This window comes from Geotrypetes seraphini, chromosome 10 (genome assembly GCF_902459505.1).
Source record: "Geotrypetes seraphini chromosome 10, aGeoSer1.1, whole genome shotgun sequence".
Classification (NCBI taxonomy): domain Eukaryota; kingdom Metazoa; phylum Chordata; class Amphibia; order Gymnophiona; family Dermophiidae; genus Geotrypetes; species Geotrypetes seraphini.
This window is the reverse complement of record NC_047093.1, coordinates 120532087-120555312: the sequence shown is the minus strand read 5'-3', so window position 1 is coordinate 120555312 and position 23226 is coordinate 120532087. Positions and strand designations below refer to the sequence as shown.

Sequence of the window (23226 nt, the reverse complement as noted above, 5' to 3'; positions counted from 1 at the left end):
CAACAAAAAGAAAAAATATAAATTTATTTTATATTTTGTGATTAGAATATTTAAGATTTGAAATATGTATCCTACTACAGCTGGTATTAGACATAACTGGGGACCGCAAAGTCCAGGCTGTGCTTCTTTAGCTTCCAGCTGGCTTAGGGCTCTCTCTATGACCAGGGGGGCAGTTGTTCTAGTTGCACACCCCTAACATTATTCTTGCCATGTGTGACTAAAGTATTCTGTTAGCTTGATTTTTCTATGTAGCATTCTGTAGTAATTTGGTTTGTTCAGTTTTCACAATAGTGAAGGGGATATTTGTGAAAGGAAGGGGAGATGGGTTTTGTTGAACCTTGCTCTGTTTTATTTGTGTTTATAAAATGACAATTGTCAGAGGAGAAGCTTCAGCGCACACACACGTGACTACAGGGCGGCACAGGCAGGCTTCGCCGGCATCAGTTTCTTTTTTAAAGCGCCGCAAAGGTAAGAGGGAGGGAGGGAGATAGATTTGGCCGGAGGGAGGGAAGGGACCACGCGCCTTCCCTCCCTTAAATTTCTTTACGCCACGAAGGTAAGAGAGAGGGAGGGAGATTCTTGGGCCGCTGAAGGGCGGTGAGGTGGCGAGAGGGAAGGGTGAATACTGCGGGGACGGGGATGGGGCGGTGAAGGGGATGGCGGGTTTGGGGACGGGGCAGTAAAGGGGACGGCGGGGACGGGGCGGTGAAGGGGACAGTGGTCTGGTGACAGGGACAGATTTTTTTCCCCATGTCATTCTCTACTCTGAGACTCTTCTCTCTCTCGTTAGCAGCGTGTCTCGCACATTTGAAGCCTATCTCGCTCTCTGAGCCTCTTCTCTCTCATTAGTAGTGAGGTTATGAGTTTGATTCCTTCCGCAGCTCCTCCTGACTGTGGGCAAGTCATTTAACACTTCATTGTCCCAGATCTAAAATACTGTATGTAAAAGTGCTTTGATTGTGTAACCACACACAGAAACAGTGGTATATCAAGTCCCCTCATCCCGTTAACCCCTTAAGGAGTGTACAAAGCTGAAATGATCTCGTGAGTTGTTCCCCTCCTGCTGGACAGTGAGCTCCAGTCACTACTACTACTACTTATCACTTATAAAGCGCTGAAAAGCTTATGCAGCACTGTACATTTTGCCATTTATAGACGTTCCCTGCTTAGAAGAGCTTACAATCTAATTTGGACAGACAGACATGACATAGAGGGTCGGTGGCAACTCCAGGTCAGAGGTTAGATTGGGACTCTTATCCTGGCCACGCACGCACAGGGTTTCATGGAGGGATGAGGAAATGGTGCTGGACTCCGGCTATGGATAAAATGGCTCCCGAGTCCCTTCTCTATCTTTCTAGTTTCACTGGTACTTTCTCGTGCTTCTCTGATGACCGCCTCAGAGTCTCTCTGTTCGATGCACCCCTTGGGACGCTACCTGCATAAAAGTACGAGCATAAACCATGACCCTACACAGGCTCCCAGTACTGCGTTTCCCACTTATCATTTCTATAGCAGTGCTGAAACCATTATATGCAAGTACTTTCTGTCCTAGTGGGCTCTAAGGTGGGGGCAATGGAGGTCTGGGTGACTTACCTGTAACTGCAGTGGCAACCAAGCCCGGTTCTCCAGAATCTCAGGATCTCAACTACTGCACTAACCATTAAGCTCCGCCTCCTCCAATACAGACTTTTCTCTCCAGGATGATCTAGTGATCATGAGCTGTCTTTTTATTTATTTATAGAGACTCACACAGGTAATTTGGGCAATTTCTGGACTCTCTCACTGCCAGTGGGACATCGCTTTGCATCTTTATCATTTATCATCTTTGCTTTCTGCCCCATTGCTTCTCATTTTCACACCAAGTTTGTCTGTGCTAGCTGGGGAGCTGCTGTTCCCAAGGCAACATCTCCTCTCCGAAAGCTGCGGCTCCCTCCCTAACTCTCCTCTCCCCCCCCCCCCCCACCACTGAAAGAGCACTGTGCAGGAGAATGAGGAAGATACAGCTGGTTTGTAATTAAAGCATAAGGCAGCTGATAATTAAACTCTGCATTACGAGGGACCTGTGATGGGAGCTCCTGCTCCCTTCGCTTTGTCACCGAACAGCTGTGGAGCAGGTTTCAGAGAACATCCTTCTATTAACATGCCAGGAACCCACCGAGCTCCTGCTGTGGTCATCTCCCCACACTTAAAACAGAATTTCCTAGTTCGTGGGGCATTGCATGAGATCTTTTCTTGCTCAACGTATTCTCAGGAGCCTTGTACATCATAAGAATTGATTTCTGTCATGTGATAAGAAAGGACTTTAGCAAAGATTTGGGAGCTGTAAGCTGGAAGATGCAGCAAGTGGAAGGTTTGACGTGACGCCTTTCATACCATCTCAGCCTTCCCAGATCAGGTCCAGGGCAGCAGTGGGTACAAATAGGTAGACAATATCAAGACTTTTGCTAAAGAATTGAACCGTTTCTATCCATACAGATCTACAAATACTGGATTGCACAACCAGAGCTGGAAGCTGAAGGCCACAGTATGTCAACTCTGCTTCAACTGGTCCTTTAAAGTGAAAGATACCCAGAATCCCTTGGCCGCAGAGAATATTACAGTCACATACTTACAAAAACTTTTAGTTTTCCTCTGACAATGAAACAAAGCAATTTTTTTTTTACATTTCTTGTTGTCATTTACATAGTACTATGCAGAAGGCCAAACGTGATGGCAAATAAAGGCCAAATGGCCCAACCAGTCTGCCCATCCGCAGCATCCACTATCTCCTCCTCTCCCTATTGGCTAAGGCTCTTAAACATTTGCATCTCCTCTTCCTATAGGCTAAGGCTCTTTACACCTGCATTGTGAGAACATAGAGCTTTATGGTTATAAAAACATAGATAACTACATTCATATCACAATATTAATAAATTAATTTAAATAGTGTTCAGACCCACAACCATTAGTGTTAAAGTGTAAAAACACACAACACCGGCAGCCGTCAGACCATCATGGCACTATTCATGTCTGTACCACCAGTTAACAATCTCAAATCCATTTTCTGTAGAATTAACTTATCTTTTTATGGTGGTTGATTCACAGCCGATGGTCACGTGATAGGCAGCTTAGTGTTATAAAGTGCTCGTGCATATTATAAAAACTTCTGGAAGCCAAGAAACACAAGTCCTCCCTTCGACTCGAGTTTCGCATAGGCACGATCCCTAGCTGACTCAAACCTAAAATCGTTCATATATGCAGACGACATCACCATCATTGTTCCCATCAACTCACTCACTCTAGAAACGGAACAACTCATCTCTTCTATCCTCACCAAGTTAGAACTATGGACCTCCAAATTCAAATTAAAACTGAACCCTGAAAAAACCAAAATTTTCCTAGCGAGTCCCAACCGTAAATTAACAAACACCTCCCTCAAACTGAATGGACTAGATTACCCTATCCTACCCACCATAAAAATCCTTGGAGTCATCCTGGACCGCACCCTAACCTTCGATGACCATACCAGTGCCCAGGTGAAAAAATGTTTCTGCACCCTCTGGAAACTGCGCACCATCAAACGTTACTTCGACCACCAAGCCTTCCGACTACTCGTTCAATCTCTGGTGCTAAGCATATTAGACTACTGCAACATTATTTACCTCGGAACCTATAAAAATACCATCAAATGTCTAAGAATAGTCCAAAATGCAGCCGTCCGCCTCATTTACGATCTCAAAAAATATGACCATGTCAGCCCCTACTACACCAAACTCCACTGGCTCCCAGTTGAGGCAAGGATCATCTTTAAGTTCGCCTGCCTATGTTTCAAAACTCTAACTGGCTCCTCCCCAATTTACCTGTCTGAGCATCTTGAAATAGCAGGCCCCTCTCGCACACGAAACGCCCACTTATTCACCTTTCCCTCCCTAAAAGGCTGCCTCTATAAGAGATTCATTGATAGAACCCTAGCATTCCAAGCGGGCAAATGGAACAATTGCCTAACTGACTTCATCTCCAACTCCCCGCCTTATCACCTGTTCAGGAAGTCACTAAAAACCTACCTCTTCGACAAATTCCGCTAACTCTGCCTTCCCTCCTTCCCTGCTCCCTCCCTACCTCGATATGGCCACTCTTACCCAATCTCGGTTTTGACCTAATGGCCCCTCAGGCCTCCATAGCATATGCCTTTTCACGGCCATATATTCAACATCGCTGTAAATGTAACACCGTTATAATTTGTAACATCGCTGTAAATGTACAGTCTCTTATTTAGCACATACCTTTTCACTGCCATATATGCAACATCGCTGTAATTGTAAAAACGCTGTAATATGTAACTTCACTGTAAATGTATGTAACTTCGCTGTTAATTTTCACTGCCATATATGTAACATTGCTGTAAATGTAACAACGCTGTAATATGTAACTTCGCTGTAAATGTACAGTCTCTTCTATTGTTAACCGCATTGAACTTCCATGGTATTGCGGTATACAAGAATAAAGTTATTATTATTATTATTATTGTTAACTGGTGATACAGACATGAATAGTGCCATGATGGTCTGCCGGCTGCCGGTGTTGTGTGTTTTTACACTTGAACACTAATGGTTGTGGGTCTGAACACTATTTAAATTAATTTATTAATATTGTGATATGAATGTAGTTATTTAGTTTATCATCACAATTGGACATTATTTTGATCCCTACATTTATTTATAGAAACATGATGGCAGATAAAGGCCAAATGGCCCATCCAGTCGGCCCATCCGCAGCATCCACTATCTCCTTCTCTCCCTATGAGATCCCACGTGCCTGTCCCACGTTTTCTTGAATTCAGACAGTCTTTGGTCTCTTCTTTCGGAAGACTATTCCACGCATCTACCACTCTTTCTGTAAAAAAATATTTCCTTAGAATTACTCCTGAGCCTGTCACCTCTTAACTTCATCCTATGCCCTCTCATTCTGGAGTTTCCCTTCATTTGAAAATAACTCACCTCCTGTACATTAATGAGACAAAATCATTTCTAGGATGGAGACAGGTAGTTTTGAGGGATATTTAGACCATTCCTTACAGGGAAGGTCCCCACGACACAAAACAGACAGATCAGCTTGCTTAGAAAATTACTCCCTGCGGGAGTCATTGTCCAAAAAAATGATGGTTCCCACTCTGAAACCTGAAACTCATTGTCCTGGATTTTGTCATAATTTAATTTAACATCATGATTAATAGGTCACTGTATCTCATGATGTTCAGGGCAGATAAAGCATGTATGATGGAGGGTCTGTTTTCAAAACTGAGTGATTTTGCTCAAACCTAACAAAAAATTTGCCCAGTGAGATTAAGGGTATGTACTTACAAGTAGAGTTCACTAGGTAATTAACTGTTAAACCTAGATAAATTCCCTCCTCATCCTTTCTATGGATTACTGAAATTTATGTGTATATTAATATTAAGAAGTAAACATAGTTACATGAGCACAGATAAAAACCTGCACATCACAGGACCCAAACTCATTCCATGCAGATTACACTCTTTCACGATTATACACTGATATCACAAATAGGACAGCTGATGATTCACCAGAGCCACAATCAATGCTCCGTGTAGATGACACTCACGATTGCACACTGGTAACACAAATAGGATAGCTGACGATTCACCAGAGCTACAATAAACACTCCGTGCAGATGTGATACTCACGATTACACACCGGTAATACAAATAGGACACCTGACGATTCACCAGAGCCACAATCAATGCTCCCTGCAGATGACGCTCACAATTACACACTGGTATCACAAATAGGACAGCTGATGATTCACCAGAGCCACAATAAACACTCCGTGCAGATTACACTCTTTCATGATTAATAGTCAGCAGTTCACGAGAGTCACACTCGCCACTCTGTACAGATTACATTTCTTCTTTTTCTTTTTTTTAATGCAATTTTTAAATACAAGTTTACACTTGATAAAGAAAATAGATTACACTTGAAAAATTCCAGTAGCAATTGATTAAGGCAATTCAATTAACAAAAGTGTAACTCTATATTTACCTCAATTTAAAGAAAGAAACAAGTGGTTGGAGAGGAGACAAGATTACAGAAGTCTTAGAGGAAAGAGAAACAGTACAATTTCAAAAAAGGACATTTTTCTTATCGGAACCAAATAGGAATCATTTTTCTATTGCGAGATTAACATCACAATCAGAGGTGGTGGATATAGCTATAGGAACTGGAGGTTGCTTTGCCTCAAAACAATTCTTTAAATGTTCTGGGTCCAAAAAAAACATATGTTCTATCACTCATTTTAACAATGCATTTACGGTACATGGAAATTGAAGAAAAAAACACCTCTTTGAGCTCCAGCAGCTGAGATTTGCGTGCCAAAAAGGCCTTCCTTCTCAGTTGCGTGGCCATACAAAGGTCAGGAAAAATCATTACTGAATGACCCAGAAACTTTACATTCTTAAATCGAAAATACAATCAAAGTATCCAATTCCTATCAAATTCCAGAGCAAAGGATGCAATTAGGGTAGCTGTAGTCACTACTGATCTGGAGTCCTCTAAAAAGCCAGTAAGATCAAAATTGGCTCCTGATTTCTGTTTTTGAACTGGATTAACCAGCGGGCTACCAGAGTTACATTACATTAGTGACTTTTATTCTGCCATTACCTTGCGGTTCAAGGTGGATTACATAAGAGGTTATCTGGACATTTCCAGAAGAGTTACAGAGTTGAATGGGTTACTTTGGGGGACTGAAGTGCTTCCTGCGGTGTTAGTTTGTTTTGATGGATTTCTTGAATAGCGGGGTTTTTATTTCTTTTCTGAAAGTTTTGTAGTCTGGTGTCGCAATAAGTAGATTGGATAGTTGGTCTAGTTTCGCTGCCTGCGTGGCCAGTAGGCCATCGTACATTTTTTTGCATTTGATGCCTCTGATTGGGGGGTGCATGAATGGTGTCTGAGTTCTCCTTTGCCTGGTTGTAGTAGTTCGGATAAGGCGGTTGTTCATGTAAGCTGGGCTGTCTCCATTCATGGCCTTAAATAGTAGACAGTAAAATTTGAATAGTATTCTTGCTTGTATTGGGAGCCAGTGTGAGTCGAGATTTGTGGCAGTGATATGGTCATATTTCTTCAGTGAATAGATCAGACTCAGGGCTGTGTTTTGTAGGACTAGGGATTGGACCATGAGCTGGAATTGTTTTCTGTCAAAGAATTTTCGGATTTGCCTTAAGTTTCGCATGACCGCGAATGATTTCTGTATTGTTTTGTTGATTTGTGGTTGCATGGTACAGCATCTGTCTATCATCACTCCCAGAAGTCTTAGGGTGGGTTGAATGGGGTATATGATTGAGTTTATTACTAAGTTTGTTATGGTTGGGGTTTTGTTTTTTTCGAGAAGTATAAATTTGGTTTTGTCGGGGTTCAGTTTTAATTTGTGTTCTTTCATCCATGTAGCCACTGTTTCTAATGCTCTATGTAGTGTTCCATGGAGGGTGTTGGTTGATCAAAAGGAAGGAGTTCACATAGAAAGCTTTGATAATTGGCGGAATTGAATCAGATGATATTCGTAGCGTCTCTCTTAAATATTTCTTCAACATTTCAATGGGTGATAGCATTGGAGATTATGGAAAGTTCAACAACCTCAAATTCAACCTACGCTCATAATTTTCTAATCTCTACAATTTTTGATGGAACAGGAGGCAGAAGAGGAGAGATAGAGAGCAGGAGAAGGCGAATGGGAGCGGAGTAAAGAGGAAGAAGGAGGAGGCAGGAGAGAGAGCAAGGGGCAAGCGGCGAGAGGCAGCTCCACCCACCCTGATGTCATCCACCGGAGCTCCCCCTTAAAAGGGGAGGGGCCAATGGCGCTCAGCCATTCAGAATGTGTCGAAGACAAGCATTAAAGGTGCTCGCCTTAGTGAAAGGGCCTTGTGAAGGGACAAGCCACTGCACAGAAGAAACACCAGGGAAGGACAGGAAACAAGGAGAAGCCACTTAAGTCAACAGACCGGGCAAGTGGACAGCAATGGAAGCAGCAGATAGAAGCAGGAGGATGAGCTACCCAGTCTTCTGCACCATTTGTCATATGTATGATTACCTCCCCTCTGGGAGGCAGTCATGTATTCACTCGATGCAAGGAACTGGAGGGCCTGAAGACGCAAGTCAAGCTACTGGAGAGCAGAGTACTAGAACTAGAGGCACTTCGAGCAGTTGAGGAGGAGATCAGAGAGGCTGAAAACTTCATGAAAGAGAAGAAGGAACATTGAAGGAGTCAAGAAGGTGGAGAACACCATGGAAGAGAGGAACAACGAAGAAGAAGTCAGGGAGTTAGAAAAGTTCATTGAGGAGGCATACATAGAGGCCGTGGAACAGCAGAGGAACTGCCAAGATACATCCATAGAGAGTGAGGACCACCTGGAGGAAAATCACAAGAAAGGACTAGATGACAGAACTGCAGGACCTGGAATCAGCAGGGTGAACCCACAGGAAGACGAGTCTAGTGTCGGGAGGAGGAAAGATGGAAGTGCACCGAGGACACGGACCTGCGGCTAGAGAGATGGACACACACCAAGGACACGGACCTGCGGCTGGAGAAACAAGAGAAGATAAGGAAGACAGCAATCATTGTGGGAGACTCCATCATCCGATAAGTCGACAGCCACATAGCAGGAGGAAGACAGCATTGACTGGTAACATGCCTACCAGGAGCCAAGGCGGAGGATATAGTGAGCTGCATCGACAAGATCATTGACAGTGCGGAAGGAGGAGATAACGGCAGTGGTGATCCACGTTGGGATAAACAACGTGAGCAACAGAAACTACAACAGGGAAACATTGAAGGACTAGTTCCGGATGCTGGATAGGAAGCTGAAGATCAGAACGCTGATGGTAGCATTCTCAGAGATCTTACCGGTACCCAGGGCCAACAGGAAGAGTCAGACGGAACTGCAAGCAGTCAATGCGTGGATGAGACGCTGGTGTTAGGAAGAAGGATTCCACTTCATGCGCAACTGGATGGCGTTCTGGAGGAAGAGCAAGCTATACAGGAAGGATGGACTCCACCTCAGCAGAGACGGAATGAGACTACTTGCAAGCAACATCAAGCGAGAAATTGAGAATTTTTTAAACTAGGAAGAAGGGGAAAGCCAACAGTCAACCAAGAGTTGATAGCTCGGGAAACAGTATACTTAGAGGATACTATGCAAGAAGATTGCAGGGAAGACACACCGGGTCATAGGCAAGATAGAAATCCCGGAGGATCGAAAGGGACAGAAGCGAAGAAGGTAGAAAGTACAAGAAAGTATCAAGCCGCAATCTTAAATGTATGTACACAAATGCAAGGAGCCTACGAAATAAAATGGGGGAATTGGAGGCTATAGCACAAAAAGATGACCTAGACATCATCGGCATTATGGAAACATGGTGGAATGAGGACAACATCTAGGACACTGTGCTTCCAGAATACAAGCTATACCACAGAGACAGAGTTGGACAGAAAGGTGGGGGTATTGCCCTATACATAAAAGAAGGAATTGAGTCTACCAGAGAGAATATGCCAGAAATGAACAATAAGGTAGAGTCTCTATGGGCCAAAATATCGGGAACAAATGGAATGGATATGAAGATCGGCATCTACTACTGATTCCCAGAGCAGTCCAAAGAGACTGATGAAGAAATGACGGGACGGACGAGATTAAACAAAAATGCAAGGGAGGCAACGCAGTTATCATGAGCGACTTCAATTATCCGGAGATAGATTGGAATCTAGGCGACTCCAGCTGCAGTAGAGAGACCAAGTTCCTGGATGCTGTAGGCAATTGCTTCCTGGAACAACTTGTCATGGAAAATACGAGAGGAAATGCAATTCTAGACTTAGTTCTAAATGGACTATGGCAGGGGTCTTGAAGTCCCTCCTTGAGGGCCGCAATCCAGTCGGGTTTTCAGGATTTCCCCAATAAATATGCATGAGATAACATAAGAACATAAGCAATGCCTCTGCTGGGTCAGACCTGAGGTCCATCGTGCCCAGCAGTCCACTCACACGGCAGCCCAACAGGACCAGGACCAGGACCTGTGTAGTAATCCTCTTATCTATTCCCCTCTATCCCCTTTTCCAGCAGGAAATTGTCCAATTCTTTCTTGAACCCCAGTACTGTACTCTGCCCTATTACACCCTCTGGAAGCGCATTCCAGGTGTCCACCACACGTTGGGTAAAGAAGAACTTCCTTTCAATGCATATTCATTGGGGAAATCCTGAAAACCCGACTGGATTGCGGCCCTCAAGGAGGGACTTTGAGATCTCTGGATTACGGGGACCGGCACAGGGTATAGAAGTAGAAGGGATGCTGGGAAACAGTGATCACATGATCTGCTTCAACCTAGACACAGGAACAAAAAAATTGGTCCAGAATGACGGCTACGGCACTGAACTCCAATAAAGGGAATTATGAAGGGATGAGAGTCATGGTGAGGAAGAAGATTAGGAAGAGGATAAGCACTGTAAATATGCTAGAGCAAGCATGGTCCCTTTTTAAGGACACAGTCACACAGGCGCAAAATTTATATATACCGCGTATCAACAAGGGTTCCAAGAGGAAGAAGGACAAGGAACCGGCGTGGCTCACTGTAGCGGTGAAGGAAGCGATCAGAGACAAGAAGACTTCGTTTAAGAAATGGAAAAGTACAAAAATGGAAGAAAACTGGAAAAAGCACAAATAACATCAAATCAAGGGCCATAAGGCGGTAAGAGGGGCCAAAAGAGACTATGAAGAAAAAATAGCCAAGGAGGCCAAAAACTTTAAGCCGTTCTTTTGATACATTATGGGGAAACGACCCGTGAAGGAAGCAGGGGGGCCGTTAGATGATCAGGGAATAAAGAGAGTACTAAAGGAAGACAAAGCCATCGCCGACGAACTGAACGCGTTTTTTGCATCTGTATGTATCAAAGAAATATATCCAAAATACCGACAGGCTATACACAGGAAATGAAGACAGGAAACTGACATGGACGGTCAGTCTAGAGGAGGTATGCAGACAGATTGATAGGCTTAAAAACGATAAATCCCCAGGACCAGACGGCATCCACCCGAGGGTAATCAAGGAACTGAAAGGGGTTATGCTGAACTGCTCCAACTAATAGCAAATCTGTCGATCAAATTGGGAAGGATTCTGGAAGACTGGAAAGTAGCGAATGTTATGCCGATCTTCAAGAAAGTTTGAAGGGAGATCCGGGAAACTACAGACCGGTGAGTCTGACTTCGGTACCAGGAAAGATGGTAGAGGCGCTGATAAAGGACTGCATCATCGATCACTTTGACAGACACAAACTGATGAGGACCAGCCAGCAGCATGGCTTCAGCAAAGGAAGATCTTGCTTGACAAACTTACTGAACTTCTTCGAAGGAGTAAATGGGCAGATAGACAAGGGTGACCCGGTTGACATCATCTATCTAGATTTTCAGAAGGCGTTTGACAAGGTTCCACATGAATGTCTACTTCAAAAAATTGTGAGCTATGGAATCGAGGGTGATATACTCACGTGGATTAAAAATTGATGGGCGGATAGGAAACAGAGACTGGGAGTGAATGGACAATACTCGGACTGGAAAAGTGTCACAAGTGGAGTGCCACAGGGTTCGGTGCTCGGGCCCGTGCTCTTCAACATATTTATAAACGACCTAGAAATTGGCACGACGAGTGAGGTGATTAAATTTGCGTGATAGAAAGTTATTCAGAGTAGTGAAGACACAGAAGGATTGCGAAGACCTACAAAGAGACATAAATACGCTCGAGGAATGGGCCATGAAATGGCAAATGAGGTTCAACGTGGATAAGTGCAAGGTGATGTATGTTGGTAACAAAAATCATATGCATGAATACAGGATGTCTGGTGCTATACTCGGAGAGAGCCCCCAGGAAAGAGACTTGGGAGTACTTGTAGACAAGTCACTGAAACCGTCCGTGCAATGCACGGTGGTGGCGAAAAGGGCAAACAGAATGCTAGGAATGATTAAGAAGGGGATAACAAACAGATCTGAAAAGGTTATCATGCCGTTACACCGGGCCAGGGTACACCCCCACCTGGAATACTTCATCGAACACTGGTCGCTGTACATAAAAAAGGACATAGTACTACTCGAAAGGGTCCTGAGAAGAGTGATGAAAATGGTTAAGGGACTGGGGGAGTTGCTGTACAATGAGAGGCTAAAGAAACTGGGCCTCTTCTCCCTTGAAAAGCGAAGACTGAGAGGGGACATGATCGAAACATTGAAGATATTGAAGGGAATTGACTTAGTAGAGAAAGAGAGATTGTTCACCCTCCCCAAGGTGAAGAGAACAAGAGAGCACTCGCTAAAGTTAGAAGGGAAAAGATTCTGTACAAATGTAAGGAAGTTCTTCACTCAGAGAGTGGTAGAAACCTGGAACGCTCTTCCGGAGGCTGTTATAGGGGAAAGCACCCTGCAGGGATTCAAGACAAGGTTGGATAAGTTCCTACTGGAACAGAACATACACAAGTAAGGCTAGAATCAAATAGGGCACTGGTCTTTGACCTAAGGGCTGCCACGTGAGAGGTCTGCTGGGCACGATGGACCACTAGTCTGACCCAACAGTGGCAAATCTTATGATCTTAATCAAAGCTGATTGAGTAGATTGCATTTTCTCAGATGTTCCTTCTAAATGTTGAACTTGAGCGTCAATACTAGAGACTAAGTCCCCCGATTGCTTTACCTGATCTTTAATCAACTCTGGAATCTGTAAAACATTATCTAATCAAGCAGTCCATTCAGCTTCCAGTAAACTTACAGCGTCCCACACGACTGTTAATTTTCTCAGGTCTCTTCTTCAGCCTCTGGGTAGTTGCCTTTCCAGCAGTTGGTAGATCTTCAAAACTTCCAGAGTCCACTCCAGAGGGAAAATTCTCTATTGGGCTTCCTCCTTCTGCTCCCAAACAGACTGCCGCCGCTGGGTGTCCCATTAATCCGGGTGAGAGGGCAGCCAGCGTTCCAGCATTAGAGGAAGTCCCATCAACCACTTCGGAACTAGAGACTTCACTCCCCAACTGCAACTGCGCTCTATCACCAGGCTGATTGGGAGTCTCGCATTGTTTGGGGCTTAGCGTGGTGTCATAGCCACGAGCAGATTCTTCCTCCACTGCCTGCTCCTGCTCCCGAAACTTCTGTTCCTTTGGCAGGAAAAATTCCTGTAGCGTACGTTGACCCAAAGTTGGCGAGGCAGCTGCCTCAGCTGGGTAAGTACACGGGTTGCCGTTTCGCTTCACCATCGCTATAACAAGCGATGTCGCTTCTCAAGCGGAGCTTCCTCCTGCACATCTGATCACGGCGCCATCTTGTATCCCAGATTACACATCTTAATGATTAAACACTGGTAACACAAACAAGGCAGTGCATAATTCACCAGTGCCAAATTCATCACTCCATGCAGATTACACTCTTTCATGATTACACACTGGTATCACAAACAAAATAGTCAGCAGTTCACCAGAGTCACACTTGCCACTCTGTACAGATAACACTCCTTCATGATTAAACACTGGTGTCACAAACTGAGCAGTTCTTAATTCATCAGAGCCAAATTCACTACGCCATGCAGATTACACTCTTTTACGATTACACACTGGTAACACAAATAGTCCTGCTGACAATTCACCAGAGAAACTATCAACACTCTGTACAGATTACACTCCTTCATTGTTAAACACTGGTGTCACAAACAGGGCAGTTTATAATTCACCAGAGCCAAATTCACTACTCCATGCAGATTACACTCTTTCACGATTACACACTGGTAATACAAACAAAATAGTCACCAATTCACCAGAGTCACACTTACAACTCTCTACAGATTACACTCCTGTACGATTACACACTTGTAACACAAACAGTGCTATGTGGTCTGTGTAATCTGTAGTTTGAAGGTTCATAGTGCTGAGCCCCTCTGTCACCTTCCTGCAAGTATATGCCTTGCAGAACCGACTCTTGTTCTTGAAATGAGAATATACCCAGCTTGGGCAACTTTCCTAAGGCAAGAGAAGCTCAAGTGACATAGCTTAGCTTGTCTGAAGAACAGCTGCTTTTATTAAGGCTAGTTGTGTTATTATGAATAACATTAAACTCAAACAGCTAGCTTTAGTACCCAATGACTGTTCTCTTTATCGCTGCACAAATAATTTTTTACGTTAAAATTATGCATCTCTCTGTCAACAATATAGACTCTCCGGCTAAGCACTTAGAACCTTTTCCCCTTCAGAGTTCCTTGACCACTAGATGGCAACATTTAGCTGTTAAAATGAAAGTATTCCTGGGGGCAAGATTTGGTTAAGGGGGTGTAGATGGAGTGTAAAAGATTGGCTTTTCCTCAGATGAGACCCCTGCACACATTTTAAGAGAATGTTGAGACTAAAGAAGTTGAGGATCTTCAGCTTGGAGAAGAGATGGTCCACTTATCAGTGTGAACAGATCTTGTTTATTTCAATAAAGGACACATACATAAGCAGTGTCCTTTATTGAAATAAACAAGATCTGTTCACATCTGTGATCTTCAGTGAAGTGCTCATTGTCCGTTCCCACTGTATTTTTTGTGTTTCTGAACCCGTGGGTTCTTTGTCCTGTTGAACTTTTTGATGTTCGTCCACTTATCAGTGTATCAGACTATGGGATCATTGCTTCAGCTAATAACCAATCTGTCGATCAAATCGGGAAAGATTCCGGAGGACTGGATGGTGGTGAATGTTATGCTGATCTTCAAAAAAGGTTTGAGGGGAGACCCGGGAAACTACAGACCGGTGTGTCTGACCTCGGTACCAGGAAAGATGGTAGAGGTGCTGATAAAGCACCGCATCATTGATCACCTTGACAGACACGGTCTGATGAGGACCAGCCAGCACAGTTTCAGCATAGGCAAATCTTGTTTGACAAACTTGCTGCACTTCTTTGAGGGAGTAAACAAGCAGATAGACAAGGGCGACCCGGTTGACATTGTATATGTGGATTTTCAGAAGGCGTTTGACAAGGTTCCGCATCAATGACTACTTTGGAAAATTGCGAGTCATGGAATCAAGGGTGAAATACTCACGTGGATTAAAAACTGGCTGGAGCATAGGAAACAGAGAGTGGGGGTAAATGGACTATATTCAGACTGGAAGAGCGTCACCAGTGGAGTGCTACAGGGCTCGGTGCTTGGACCTGTGTTCTTCAACCTCTTAATAAAAGATCTGGACATAGGTACGATGACTGAGGTGATTAAATTTGCGGACGATTCAAAGTTATTCAGAGTAGTGAAGACACAGGGGGATTGCGAAGATCTGCAACGTGAAATAATCAGGCTCGAGGAATGGGAATCAACATGGCAGATGAGGTTCAAAGTGGATAAGTGTAAAGTGATGCATGTCGGTAATAAAAATCTCATGCACGAATACAGGATGTCCGGGGCGGTACTTGGAGAGACCTCCCAGGAAATAGACTTGGGAGTTCTGATCGATAAGTCAATGAAGCCGTCCACGCAATGTGCGGCGGCAAAAAGGGCGAACAGAATGCTAGGAATGATAAAGAAGGGGATCACGAATAGATCGGAGAAGGTTATCATGCCGCTGTACCGGGCCATGGTGCGCCCTCACCTGGAGTACTGCGTCCAGCACTGGTCGCCATACAAGAAGAAGGACACGGTACTACTCAAAAGGGTCCAGAGAAGATTGACTAAGAGGTTAAGGGGCTGGAGGAATTGCCATACAGCAAAAGATTAGAGAAACTGGGCCTCTTCTCCCTCGAGCAGAGGAGATTGAGAGGGGACATGATCGAAACATTCAAGGTACTGAAGGGAATAAACTTAGTAGATAAAGACAGGTTGTTCACCCTCTCCAAGGTAAGGAGAATGAGAGGGCACTCTCTAAAATTGAAAGGAGATAGATTCTGTACAAACGTAAGGAAGTTCTTCACCCAGAGAGTGGTAGAAAACTGGAACACTCTTACGGAGTCTGTCATAGGGGAAAACACCCTATGTAAACAAGTTCCTGCTGAACCGGAACGTACGCAGGTAGGGCTAGTCTCAGGGCGCTGGTCTTTGACCAGAGGGCCGCCGCGTGAGTGGACTGCTGGGTACGATGGACCACTGGTCTGACCCAGCAGCGGCAATTCTTATGTTCTTATGCTATACCCATAGAAGCCATAATCTACCAAAAGTATTCAAAATGCAGTTTCACAAGTGTAACAGCATCCATCAGCAGAGCGTCAGAGACCCCCAGGCCCCGTTTATCACAGTATTGGCTCCGTCAGTGCTCAACAAAGAAGATCAGGGACCCCCCAGGCCCCTGTGTATGAACATATCAGCTCTGTTAGAGCTCGGGAACAGGGACCCCAGACCCATGTGTATCAACGTATAAGCGCTGTTAGCACTCAGCACAAAGGAATAGGGACCCCAGGCCCGTGTATCACAGCATCAGCTCTGTCAGTCCTCAGCACAGAAGATAAGGGACCCCCAGGCCCCTTTATATCACAGCACTGATTCTACCAGTCCTCACTTGCAGTTCATAATTGTTTTGGTAAAACCCAGTATTGCATAAAAATAAATTTTCCACACTGCTTTCATCTCCTGTTTTCTCCCAATATGGCAGCTATTGGTTGTCTTGTGTATTCATGTCTTGCACAAGCGGCTACTGGTTTCAACGTCTCCTGTCAGGAGTTTTTGTGATTTATAATGGGGGAAGGGGAGTGGTTAATTCTTCTAATATATGCGGCTTTTTCAACAAATTCTTTCCAGTAGAGACAATTTTAGTGCTGTTGAGAATCTCAGATACTTACAGTCCATGCAATGGTTTAGGTCTTTGCCTCTGCCTTGCTGCCTTGTTCTCTGGGCTTCTTTTTCCAAGCTGCAAGAGATGAGATGAGGGAATGTGGTGATGCCGAACCGCAGCGCTGTCCTATCATGCAAGGAATGCTGACCTGCCACCCGTCACCGCTGGACTTTACACAAAAGGTCGGAGCCAGAGCAAAGAATTCATTCAAATAACACTCTCCCCGGTGTACAGGAGGGTTTTGGGGGGTGAGTAAGACGTCTCCCTCTTTTGGTGCTGCCGTAGCATTTGCAAAGCTGACAAAGACAGGAGTAGCATACAAATGCATGAAACGCCAGCACAGGAATACGAGAAGAGCCAGACTGCAAGGGATGAGGGAAGCCAGAGAGAGCACTGAGCAGTTGCAGTGGGAGGGGGGATAGTATATTAAAAGAGAGAAAGCGAGCGAGTTTACACATGCACAGCTCTCATCTCGGAATACACAGAGGGATTATGCACTGATCCATTTCTGATGGTGTGGGACCTGTACAAGTGAATGGGAGAAATGGGATCCACTTCGGTCCACCGAATGAAAGAGATTGCATTAAAGAGCTTTTTATATTCTGCCTTAGCCAGGAGGATTACAATAAAGCAGATGACCGGAAACAAACCCAGTTAAAAAATCCTAAAAACAATTACATGGGACAGCTGATGGGGCTGGGTCTGTACCACTGTGGGGACCAGCAGCAGTGGGTGAGAAGGGGGCATGCCACGCAGGACCTAAGTCTGGCTTCTAATGCTACTGCAGTACAAAGATTTCATAGATGACATTTACCAAGTTGCAAAATGACCCCTCATTCTACTAGGACTAAGGGGCAAGCGATGAAGCTACTAAGTAGTAGATTTAAAACAAACCAGAGAAAATATTTCTTCACACAGCGTGCAATTAAACTCTGGAATTCATTCCTGGAGAATATGATGAAATCAGTTAGCTTAGTAGGGTTTAAAAAAGGTTTGGATAACTTCCTAAAACAAAAGTCCTTAAGCCGTTATGAAGATGGACTTGTGGAAAATCTGTTATTTATTCCTTGGGATCTACCTAGGAGGTACTTGGGACCTGGGTTGGCCATTCTTGGAAACAGGATACTGGGCTTGATGGACCTTTGGACTGTCTCAGTTTAGCAGCTCTTATGTGACCCAAGTACTGTATAGGACAATGAAGCCATTGTGACATCATTGATGAGGCTGGCTCTTAGGCATTGTGACATCATAATCTCAGCTTTGGAATGTTGCTACTTTTTGGGTTTCTGCCTGGTACGTGGGACCTGGGTTGGCCTCTGTTGGAAACAGGATATTGGGCTTGATGGACCTTCAGTCTGTCCCAGTATGGCAATTCTTATGTTCTTATGAAATCAGTTAGCTTAACAGGGTTTAAAAAAGGTTTGTATAATTTCCTAAACGAGAAGTCCATAAGCCCTCACAGGAAATTGATATATGCAGCCCTCTTATTAGTAAATTGTTTATATTACAGTACTGGACCTCTGAGGAAACAGCTCCCTTTCAGAGATGGTGTCAGAGAAAGAAAGAAGTGGCAAAGTTTGGAATTTGTCAACTGGGCAAAATGTCTAGGCACAATTTCTACATGGTTTGTACTGGTATTTAGTAAGACACAGACACGCTTAAAATCATCCCCTTCCTGCCCTACTAACATGGGCACCCGGTTATAAAATTGCCCTCTTTGTGAACTGAGGCACATGCAAAAAAGGGGGAAGCTCACAGAGCACTGCTTTTGGGATTCTTTATGACCCTGCAGCATGTGTGTGTTTCATGTTTCAAGTCATAAAAGACATCTAAGCAGTGTGTGTGTGTTTTGTATGCCTGCATATTGGCATGTATGTACACCGCCTTGGATCCCAATAAATAACTTGTATGTGTGAAAACGGGTGTATTTGTATCTGCATTTTCTCTCTCTCTGTCTGAAGCATTATCTAAACATTCTCTTGATTAAACCAATAGATGTCACTGAAATTATCAGCTTTACATTCTTAGCTGTCTTGACCACATCCTCCGGTAACAGTTTCCACAGCTTAGAAATAGTATGGATTGGGGGAAGAGACATTTTCCTGCCATAGCGCTCTCCTCTTTTCCCCTTCTCCATTCTCCTTCTCTCTCTTGCTGTCCCAGGTATCTTAAGAACATAAGAATAGCCCTACTGGGTCAGATCAATGGTCCATGTAGCCCAGTATGTTCTGTTATGCTAAATCAGGTTTTCTATTCCGTTCAAGAGGCTGGGTCAGTTACCCAGGACGTTAAAATGGACAGTTTGACACGGACCTTCAATAGAGTTCCCGTCTTTACGGTGGCCAATCCAGGTCACAAATACCTGGCAAAAACCCAAATTGTATCCACATTCCAAGTAGAATCCACAAAGATTAGCAAGATTCCATGTGGAATACCAAAGAGCATCATAATTTCATCTGGAATTCCCAAAGAATAGCTACATTCCATGCGGAATCCCCCAAGAATAGCAAGATTCCATGAGGAATCCCCAAAGACCAGCAACATTCCATGCTAACAATCCCAGGGCAAGCAGTGGCTTCCCCCATGTCTGTCTCACTAACAGACTATGGACTTTTCCTCCAGGAACTTGTCCAAACCTTTCTTAAAACCAGTTACGCTATCTACTCTTGCCACATCCTCTGGCAATGCGTTCCAGAGCTTAACTATTCTCTGAGTGAAAAAAATTTCCTCCTATTGGTTTTAAAAGTATTTCCCTGTAACTTCGAGTCTCCCCAAGTCTTTGTAATTTTTGACGGAGTGAAAAATTGATCCACTTGTACCCGTTCTACTGCACTCAGGATTTTGTAGACTTCGATCATATCTCCCCTCAGCCATCTCTTTTCCAAGCTGAAGAGCCCTAACCGTTTTAGTCTTTCCTCATACGAGAGGAGTTCCTTCCCCTTTATCATCTTGGTCACTCTTCTTTGAACCTTTTTTAACACCACTGAAGAGCAATACAGTACCTTAAGCTGACCTTCACCTCTCCCCAAAAAGTTCAATGAAAGAAACTTTTCCAGTCCACCTTCGAATTCCAGGGCCATAAGATCTGGAATAGCAAACCTTTAAATTTCCATCAGCTCCCTTCTTATTAAAACTTTAGGAAAACCTTAAAGACAAGCCTTTTCACCTGTAATTCTCATGATGTTCTACCCACTTGATTCCAGAAACTGACCAATTGTGTAACCTTTTATTCTTATAAGCTTATTGTAAACCATAATGAATCCATGCTGAAAAGTTTCAGGATATAAGAAATGATATGGTATGGTAGGAGGATGAGGCCTATACTTCTACACTTCATTTGAAATCCCAGAACCTTGGGGTAATCTATACTGCTTCTTCTTTCTGTAGGATTGTATCTGTCCTGACCTTGTGGTAGGTTTTTCGTCTATTTGCCAAAAGTCATCGGTATTCTTTTTCTGATTTGACAGTTTTTTAATGCTAGATGTTAATGGTCTTAGCAAACTTTTCATTTCTTGGTAGTACATGTGCATTTGATGTATACGTGTGGCATTTCCTCCTTCTGTTGGTCTTTGGTCTGTTTCTATTTTGTGTGTTGACTTTTTGGTGTCTTCACTGCTTTTCTTCCTGATAATTTACTCAGTCTGTATCAGCCCGACTCTCTCTCTCATCCCAAGCTCTTTCTGTTGAATCTTCGGTCTCTTCAACAGTGAATACTGACAGCATTTTCCTCTCAGGAGTGTGTCTTGAATTGAATTTTCTTGGGGGTCAAAGCAGAGCAAAATGAGTGCCCTGAGCTCCCGGTGTGCAAGCGCTTCCAGTAAATAATGAAGATTGGTTAGGCGTAACAAATTCAGGGGAATAAGATGAAATGAAGCTTCTGCTGGTGCTCTAGATTGATGGAACTGAGTACCTTTCACCTCCATCCTGAAATTGAGATGTCATTTCAAAAAATGCCAGATGTGATCCGATTTCTCAGGTTTGCTGCCAGGGATTGTTAACCTTCTCTAGGCAAGTGTTCTAGGGATTACAAGAAAAATAAATACCCCTTATTTAACTCTAGACTCTCTCACAGAATAAACAAGACCTCAAACGTTTCCCTTTGCTGACCAGTAGTAACATTTTGGAGCTGGCATATTATTCATTGATTTGAGTTCAGTCGACACTAAAGTGATTATCAAGAAGTACCAGGTTAATTTTAGAGCCTAAGTACTTGCTACTACTTCTTTTGAGATTTGTGTTAGCAAGGCCTGATCTGATTGATGGGAGGATAAGGGATGAATTTGCTGAGTGTCCAAATCCCCAAGAAAACTGTAAGGTATGAAGAAGAGAAGGTTAAACTAACTCACATCAAAGAGAGGCTGAGAGAAGAAAAGAAAGATTCTCAGAATGGATGTAGAAAGTCTAGGAATGAACACTTGGAGCTATTTGAGGAAGGGGAATAGTTCTATTCATTCCTGGGCTCTATAAGAACAGAGGATCAAAGGTCCCTTAAGCCCTGAATCCTGTTTCCAATCCAGGCAAGATTCCAAAACAGATTTTACATTGCTTATCCTAGAAATAAGTAGTGGATTTTCCCAAATTCGTCTTCATAATGGTTTATGGACTTCTCTTTTAGGACATTATCCAAATGTTTTTAAAACCCTGCTTTTATCGCATTTTCTGGCAACAAATTCCAGAATTTACTTACAGATTGAGTGAAGAAATATTTTCTCCAATGTGTTTTAAATGTACTACTTAGTAAATTCACTAGTCCTTGTATTTTTGGAAAGAAGAAACCAGCGATTCATCTCTAGCCCATTCCACTCCGCTCAAGTACTCTATTAGCCTCTATTATATCTCCCCTCAGCTGTCTCTTCTCCAACATGAAGAGCCCTAGTTGCTTTAGCCTTACCTCTTAGGGAAATCGTCCCATCCTCTTTATCATTTTGTTTGCCTTTCTTCTGTGTACCTTTTCTAATTCTGCTATCTTTTTTGAGATACAGTGACCAGAATTACACACAGTATTTGAACTGCGGTCACACCATGGAGTGATTCAAGGGCATTATAATAATCTCACTTTTGTTCTCCATTCCTTTCCCGATCATTTCAAACATTTGATTTGTATTTGCTTTCTTAGCCACTGCTCCATGATACTACTCCTACTCCTACTATTTCTGGTCATGTCTATAGCGCTGATAGAAGTACGTAACGCTGTACATTAAACATGTAAGAGACAACCCCTTCTCAATAGAGCTGACAATCTAAAACAGACAAACAGGACAAATAGGGTTTAGGGAACAATAAAACAGACATGGGTACTTTACATGTGAGTAGGGGTGATTTAGGAGGTAAAAACAGCTTTGAAAACGTGCATGCCGAGTAGAGGGTTTCAATGCGTCATCATCAATGATACCGAGATTCCATACCATGTCGTATACCCCGCAAATTTCAACTGGGATATCAGAAGTTACATTGCATTTTCAGTTAAGAATTAAGTAAGTTGTAAGATTGCTTTGGGGGAAGAGTTATGTTTTTAGCGCTTTCCTGAACTGGCAGCATGAGGGGATCCTGCACACGCATTGTGGCCTTTGGAATTCTAAGGTAGACTCGAATAGTTTCTTCTGACGAATTTGTAGAGGAGATGGAAAGGTCAGTTTATGCCACCGTGTTATTCTTCAACTGTTGAAGGAGAAGGTTGCCTTAATATCAAATATTACTCCCTGAGAGTTTTCTCCATATATGGCCTTATAGACATTCAGCTGTACTGCTATAGTGCACCTATACACTATGCTGTCAACCATGTATATTTTCCAACTGTCTATACAGATTAAGGAAACATGGACACACACACCTTCTAGCACAGAAACAAGTTTCTTCTAAAGTCCTGAGACCCCTTCTCCCTCTCTCACCTTTCAAACTGCCAGGGACATCCTGTGAGATTTCAATCTCCCAAGCATTTTGACACAATCACCAATGACCTCTACGGATAGTCCACACAAGCAAATCCTGCTCCCACCCTACCCCTCAACCCACCCAACCCTTGGCTCACATTGCATTACTCTTGAAAGCTCCACCTATTTCTAACTATAAGAAATCTCCACTAACTTAATCTCCTACTTCCAAGTCTCTCACTAGTCCTCTTGACTATCACAGACTCACTCTTACTCTATACTTAGAGACCAACCAAAGGAAATAAAAATATAAAATATAAATATATTTGTAGGTTGGAGGGGACCATCTATAGTATATAGTTATCACCAGTCATACTAAAACAGTTAGATGAGATAGCCTTAAGAGTATTACAACAAAGATACCTGGCCACCACGGTCCTTATAACTACATTTCCTTGATAATATCAATGCCACAGTCTCTGCTCTCCCATTTCATACCAATTGCTCTTCATCCCAGTCTTCATATTCCTTTTCCCATCCTTTATCTGCTTCTTAGAGCTCCAGGAC

The 23226-nt window shown here is 43.4% G+C and overlaps 1 protein-coding gene across 1 annotated transcript in view; it reads right to left on the bottom strand.

Annotated features, from left to right (window-relative positions):
- The window catches only part of LRRC4B (leucine rich repeat containing 4B), a 134876-nt gene extending 117845 nt beyond the window's left edge, over positions 1–17031 (bottom strand). The window contains exon 1 of the mRNA XM_033959833.1: positions 16797–17031. The gene's annotated coding sequence lies outside the window, so the exon portion shown is untranslated. The remainder of the gene's footprint in view (positions 1–16796) is intronic.
- Between the last annotated feature and the right edge of the window lie 6195 nt (positions 17032–23226).